Consider the following 7523-nt stretch of genomic DNA (forward strand, 5'->3'; position numbering starts at 1 on the left):
AAGAAGATTTGAGTGGAAAGCAACTTGGGGAAGGCTAGAGATCAAGATTAATATGGTTGGAATGGAATATCTTGACCTCAACACAAGTGTAGGTGGTTCTCTCTCAGAAAATGTGTATTGGAAGTGTAGGTATGTTCTGATGGCTCTCTCCACGAATGAAGAGTGGGTGGTGGGTATATATAGCCTCCACACAAAATCTAACCGTTACACACAATTTGCCAAACTCGGTGGGACCGAATGGTTAAACTCGGTCGGACCGATTCAGCAAACCTAGTGACCGTTAGGATTTTCGGTGGGACTGAGATGCAACTCGGTAGGACCGATATGGTTAGGGTTAGGGCATAACGTAATCTCGGTGTGACCGATTACACAAACTCGGTGGGACCGATTTTGGTAACAAGCTAACTAGAGAGTTGGTCAGGTAAACTCGATGGGACCGATTCGCTCATCTCGGTGAGACTGAAATGTTACAAAAGGGAAACAGAGAGTTTACATTGCAATCTCGGTGGGACCGATCGCTCATCTTGGTAAGACCGAAACATTACGAAGGGAAACAGAGAGATTACAATCCCATCTCGTGAGACCGAGATCCCTATCGGTGAGACCGATTTGCCTAGGGTTTGTGGCAGTGGCTATGACATTTGAAACTCGGTGGCGCTGGATAGAAAGAATCGGTGGGGCCGAGTTTGACTTTTGGTTTAGGTCATATGTGGATGTGGGAAGGTAGTTGAGGATTTTGGAGCATATCACTAAGCACTTTGAGCAAGCAAGCCATTAAGCAACACCTCATCCCTCCTTGATAGTATTGGCTTTTCCTATAGACTCAATGTGATCTTGGATCACTAAAATATAAAATGTAGGGTCTTGAGCTTCAAGCTTGAGCCAAACTTTTTATCCTTAGAATTTTGAGGGATCCACTTTCCTCATCCATGCCATGTCATTCATTGAGCTTTTCCTGAAATATTAATCTTGGAATAATGTTAGCTCAATGAGCTATATGTTGTTAGGAATTACCAAAACCACCCAGGGATAGTTGCACTTTCAGGTATAGTAACCTTCATAAAGGCTACAGGTGCTTGGATATTTCTACTGGACGAGTTCATATATCTCGTGATGTGGTATTTGATGAAACTTGTTTTGCCTTCTCTGATTTGCACCCTAATGTGGGTGCTCAACTTCGCGCTGAAATTCTCTTGCTTCCACCGGTGCTCTTAAATCCTACTGATCAAGGGGCGAAAGTGTTAGTGATCATGTGATCAATAGTGCTACCGATCCTGATCTTCATGATGCAGAAAAAGGCAGCAGAAATGGTGCAGAAAACGCTACTACACGGCATGAATTTATGCTCCATATAACGCCAAGAGGAACCAGCACGAGACACGAGAGGGATTCGCCTGCAGGTGCTGATCCTGAGATATACAGTGGCGCAGGTTCCAGCGCGCCAATCATGCGCGCTTACTCCCAGGAGGATCTGCCTCCTCCACACACGGGCGTCCCATCCATGTCCGACACGCGGACCGCCTCCACTGAGTGGTCGGGTGCAACTGGCCGTGGCGTGTCCCCCAGCGCCAGTTGTCGCCCATCAACTGGGTCACCTGCGTTTGGCCCACTGCGCAATGATGGCACTGGCCCGCGGTCCCCAGGGCGTGTGTCACCCACGCAACAGCCTGATCCGGCACACGATCCCACGCCAGATCCCGCGACAGACGAGGGAGATCCCCAGGCAGATCTGCCGGTACAAGGAGCAGGATCCTCTACGGCGCCAGGATTGCCTGTGGCCACTAATTCTGAGTGTCTGTGTACACAATCACAACGAGGCATTTTTAAACCCCTGATTCCAAAAGATGGCACAGCCATGTAAGACAAGAATTTTAAATTTGTGAACTTTGCTGCTACTGCTACAGAACCAAGAGATCTAGCAGATGCTCTAGGCAATAAAATTGGAAGCATGCTATGGAGGTTGAATATGATGCACTTATGAAAAATCAAACCTGGCATTTAGTTCCATATGGACATGGAAGAAATATCATAGATTGTAAGTGGGTATACAAAATTAAAAGAAACTCAGATGGCACTATAGATAGGTACAAGGCTAGGTTAGTTGTTAAAGGATTCAAAAATGATTTGGCATTGATTATGAGAACATGTTTATTCTAGTTGTTAAAGCAACTACTATCAGAATTGTTTTGTCTATTGCTATCTCTAGAGGTTGGAGCCTTTGCCAATTGGATGTACAGAATGCGTTCTTACACGGCGTTCTCGAGGAAGAAGTGTATATGAAGCAACCACCTGGTTTTGTGGATGTCACCAAATCACAGTATGTGTGTAAGTTAGATAAAGCATTATATGGTCTGAAACAAGCACCCAGAGCTTGGTACTCGAGAGTAAGCACAAAACTGCAACAACTTCGGTTCAGACCTTCAAAGGGAGACACTTCTTTGTTCTTCTTCAAGAAAGGGAAGGTGATCATTTATATGCTTGTTTATGCAAATGACATAATTGTTGCTAGCTCTTCTCAAGAATCCACCTTAGATTTCCTTAAAAATCTGAAAAGTGACTTTGCTCTCAAAGACTTGGGAGAATTACATTATTTCCTCGGCATTGAAGTGAAAAGGAGACATGATGGTATATTGCTGACACAAGAAAAACTAGATGATTCCCCGCGCATTGCTGCGGGAACATATGATAAAAACTTAAACATTGACGATTATGTAAATGATAATTTTGATTATCAGAGTACTCTTTTGGTCACATGGAATAATGTTATGAGTTCAAGGGGAAGGAGCAAGTTACTTTTCACTCTCATGTATTCTTTTGTCTTCGTAGGAACTCTGAGAATTCCATTATGATTCGGCACCATCGGCGGCCACCAAACGAAGTACATGAGAAGGTACATCAGATGTCCAGAACACACCTGGCTGCCATGGATGCCCGTAGCACCCAAGCTCGCAAGCTCATGAGCCGGCTTGTTAGAGTTACACATACAATGCATTACGTCATAAGAGAGGAAATTGAGCAAGATTAGACATCAGACATCTTGGAACAGGACCTACACATCATCATTGAACACATTGCTGGTAATGGCATTTTGGAGATTCAGGCAATCCGTTTCAACAATAACATGGCCCATGCCCATCTATTCTGCTAGTCTGATTCCCTAAAGAAGCAAGAAACATTCAACATGCAAAGGGTGGATGTTAGTACCTGATGCAACAAAGATAATCTGGCCTCCAACATCATGTCCTAGGTAGCCGACCTCATTCTCTATGGAATTCAGCATCAAAAGAAGCATCAAGATTAATCTTTATTACTCCCTCCTCTGGTGCACACCAAGATGGGCCCTGGACACTTGTCTCCTTTTCCTGTGCATAAAACTCCTTCCAATCACCGGTACTTTATCGATTCTGTATGCAAAATCCATCTCTGATATCACATTAGCACCATGATTTACTTTGTTTCTCTCCGCCCACCAGCTCCAGAGCAAACAAATAATAGTCAGTTGTTGGTCCTTTGGGAGAGTGAGGACAGCGATCAGAACATCAACAACTTAGAGACAGTTCACAAGCATTTATCGGACATATTCCAAGGATAAGGTTCTCCATCTCTTTTTAACTTCAGTGCAACAGAAAAAAAGTTGACCACCATCTTCAAAATACCTGTTGAAAACTACACATCTCGTATCAAGCTCAACACCTTTCCTTGCAAACTCATACCAACCACTGAAAAACAACATTGCAGTAAGTGTTCGTGATTGATTTTTTTAAAGATGAATAACAAAGCATAGGAAACATGAGATCCTAACATAATATGTTCACAAATGCAAATATAAAAAGAGTGTTGGAAGTATTAAGTTTACTTAGAGGAAAAAAACTTATCTTACCATCAACTATAGTGTAGAGATGGATTAATTTTCCAACAGAAAGCAACCAGTCGTTGTCAATGATATACTCACACACCATGTTAAATGACAGAGCGTGAATGCACTTTTAAAAAGAAATCCATGTCTTCATATGATAAGATGTTAAATCTCAATGTTTGTTGGTACAGTGCCGAAACATGAATGGTATGACATCAAATCCACTGATTTATATCTTTTAATATTTCAAATGGAAGTTCCATGTGGCCAACGACCCCAACCAACTTCATGACAAAGAGAAAGGATCTGCAACAACAGTCAAATAATCATATTGGTATGCATCAGTAATCTATAACTGTTATACAACACATGTGCTTAGGAGATAGATAAGGGAACATCAGATAAACTTTGCATGACCTGGCCAACATGACACAATTTTGGGGCAAAGGAAACCTGATGTTCAAGATGACGCGAGCAACGACGGTGCACCGCCCGAATAGGAGATTTTGTGAGCACAGGGGAAGTCACCGAGAGGCAGAGGCGTCATATCTTCTAGGCAGTAGGTGGTGGTGGAGCGTGGAGGTTGTACTTGAGGAGGCAGAGTTGTCGAGGTGTCCGGTGTTGGGCGCGTCAAGGCTGCAGGGTAGAGACTTGGTCCCAATGTGTGCGTTGCACATCTCGATGGCGGATCTGGCTGGTGTTCCTTGATCCGTGGAGGGCGGCGTCCCGCGAGTCTGACGACAACCAGAGAAGCTCTGGCTAGGTTCACACGAGGGGGTTGTTGCCTGGAAGAATGGAGTGGCCGGCTGCTGGGCTACATGGGTAGTGGTTCACAACGTCTTTTGGGCTTCTCTATCCACGCGTGGGTAGATCAATCGATGGGCTTCTTTCCAGCTTCTCTATCTGTTACGGAAGACCAAGGAGGCTTTGATTAGGTTACCAGCATGATTTGTTGAAAAAAAATGCTGATGTGTTGAGCTGACATATGAATATGAATAAAAATAATTGCTGATGTGGCAAGGTTGCTGAGTTGGATAGTTTGCATGTTAAGAGAAATAGGATAGTGGGGATCAACTATTTAGGTATTATAGATATGCCAAGGATATACTCAAGCGAGTAGGTATGAGAGATTGTAAACCTTCCAATACACCTTTATCTACAACAGAAATATTGTCGTTGCATGAAGGAGAACTATTGAGTGCAGAGGAAGGAACTAAATATAGAAGTGTTGTTGGTGCACTACAATACTTAACTTTGACAAGAACGGATATTTTCTTCTCGGTTAACAAGGTCTGTCAGTTTTTGCACTCACCTACTGATACGTCCATTTTATATCATGTTTTCTTACTGTTATTTATGATGTTTTTATCCATAATAATGCTTTTTGGAGTAATTATAATGCCTTTTCTCTCATAATATGCAAGGTATACATAAAAGAGGAAGAATTTCGACAGCTGGAAATCTGGACATGGAAAAGCGACGTCAGGCCACCTATTCTGCACAACTCCAAACAAGCTGAAACTTCACGAAGATTCTTTATCAAATATATGATGAATATTGGAGCAAATAACTACCAGAGGGTTCTGTTCCCATTGCGTGTTGCTGCTACCGTTAAATGGTTCTAGCAAGTACAGCGGCTCCAGGTGCTCGCCGACCACCACCACCACAAGCAATGCCACGATACCGCTCCAACTACCAAGCCAATAGGATCAGACCTGCAAAACACACAACACTCATCAGCACATTATCTTCATTATGGATAAAACCTCCGACTGAATTATATATAAACTGAAATCACATAATGATGACAACAGTCAGCATGACCTTGAGCGCCATAGATCGCACGTAGAAAGATGCAAAAGCCTCAAGATATCTGAAAATATCTAAAGAAGAAAGAAAACATGACCTTCTCAATAACCTAAAAGATACATCATTGTTGTCTATCATGTGCCTTCAACTTTTGTATTTCTTAGTTGATATTCTCATCCATTTGTGTTTGGTGAGGTATATATAACTATCCGGAAGGTCATCCATGACGCAAAGAATATCAATAACAGAATTAAGAAAGACAAATGAATAAACCAAGCTTGGGCTACACCACTCACAACATCATCTAAGGTCCTGAACTTGATTCACACATCAATATCGTAAACTAAAAGGAGACAAAAATGCAGGTAAAGGAAACACATACAACTTAATAAACAGACCACATCAATCTTTACTGATGCTTGGGAAGGATTAGGATCTATCACCACCAGCGTCGAGGCGGCCGTGATTATTGATTACCTTGGCGAGGTATGGGCCGATGGCCTTATGCGAATCACTCGAAATATATTACGAGAGGAATCTCAGCGTGTAAAGGTGGTGGACACTGTCCCTGCAGCCTGCTCCACACATAATCTGTACAGTAATTCGCCCAGCTAGCCTCCTCGAGCAAATTGACTAATTACCAAATATTATGGTAGTGGTGTTGAGGCGAGCGTGGATGGAGGAGAAACAATTATCAATATGCCATGCAGTACACCGTACAATTACAAAAAAAGATAAAAGAGGAGGTGGTTGGCTACCTAGCACGACAGCAGCAATGATATCTTTCCTGGTGGACAACCGCGGCTATCCGGCGCAAGGGAGGCCGGCGATCTTTGAGGATGAATGGCGACCTTCGCAGGGATGAATGGCGACCTTTGCAGGAGACGACACCATGGAGGGTAGCGGGATTGGGGGAGCATAGAACTGACAGACGATGAAGACGACGGGCAGCGGCGAATCTCGGCCAAGACCAGCGCCATGCCCCATCGAGCTCCAGCTGCAGTCAAAGAGGCATGCCGAGTCCAGATCGGGGCCATCCCAGCTGTGATCCGCACAGGCGAACGCCGCCGCCCCCACCTCGGTGCCGCAACACTGCATCTGCCCACCGCACGGCCGCGTCGTAGTGGTCGACCACACGGCTGGGTGAGCACCCAATCTGTGCCGCCCCTCCTTCCTCACTGGAACATGGCGTAGGATGCGATTCTGGACAAGGTGGGGGCTTGGTCTTCGGCGGCTGCAGGCGGCCACCTCGAGCCCCTTCCGTCGTGGCCGCACGAGCGCAGATCCATGAGACGCTTCCTTGACGAGCACGCGTGCGTCGTGGAACCTTGATGATCTGCTGCGGATCCGGCGATGGAGAGAAGTGTGGGGGTGGTGGAGGTGGCTGAGCGGGGGACAGAGGAGGGGAGGAGAGGGCCGGGAGTGCATCGCGTGAAGAGGGGGGCGAGAGCAGTCGGGAGGGGTAGATCTAGAGAGGAGGTGCAGAGACGAAAAAAATCGTACGACGATGGGATGGTGGGAGGAGCGACGAAAAAAACCAGACGAAAATGCAAGGTTGAGACGGAAAAAAATCAGATAAAATGGAGACTACCAAGTCGTATATTAGGTGTAGAGACTTTTTTAAATCGGTTATTTGTTTCCTAATTAATGTGATTGAACAATTTTTATTTCCTAACTAATACGATTGAGTGATTTAAGGTAAGGTTAATTAATTTAGATTTAATCTTTAAAGATTGATCGTGATTAATTCTTTCACATCAAGACATTACTAATTAATTTACGCTATCATGGAAAGTTCTGATCCGTTCAGATTTTTTCGTTTTGTGAGAGGATGATGCGAAAATAAACCAGTGGGTTG

The 7523-nt window shown here is 44.3% G+C and overlaps 1 long non-coding RNA gene across 3 annotated transcripts; it reads right to left on the bottom strand.

Annotated features, from left to right (window-relative positions):
- Positions 1 to 2331: 2331 nt before the first annotated feature.
- Positions 2332 to 7112, bottom strand: LOC147973850 (uncharacterized). Of its 3 annotated transcripts, none has more exons than XR_015603033.1 (5): positions 6424 to 7112; positions 5431 to 5571; positions 4310 to 4759; positions 3881 to 4162; positions 2333 to 3719 (listed from the first exon to the last, which is right to left on the bottom strand). It is a non-coding gene; the product is annotated as an uncharacterized LOC147973850 (long non-coding RNA). The 3 variants fall into 3 exon arrangements; XR_015603032.1 differs by having other exon boundaries at positions 4274 to 4759; XR_015603031.1 differs by having other exon boundaries at positions 2332 to 3719; positions 3881 to 4759.
- Between the last annotated feature and the right edge of the window lie 411 nt (positions 7113 to 7523).

Source organism: Triticum urartu, chromosome 5A (assembly GCF_056163025.1).
Source record: "Triticum urartu cultivar PI428250 chromosome 5A, HENAU_Tu73, whole genome shotgun sequence".
NCBI lineage: Eukaryota > Viridiplantae > Streptophyta > Magnoliopsida > Poales > Poaceae > Triticum > Triticum urartu.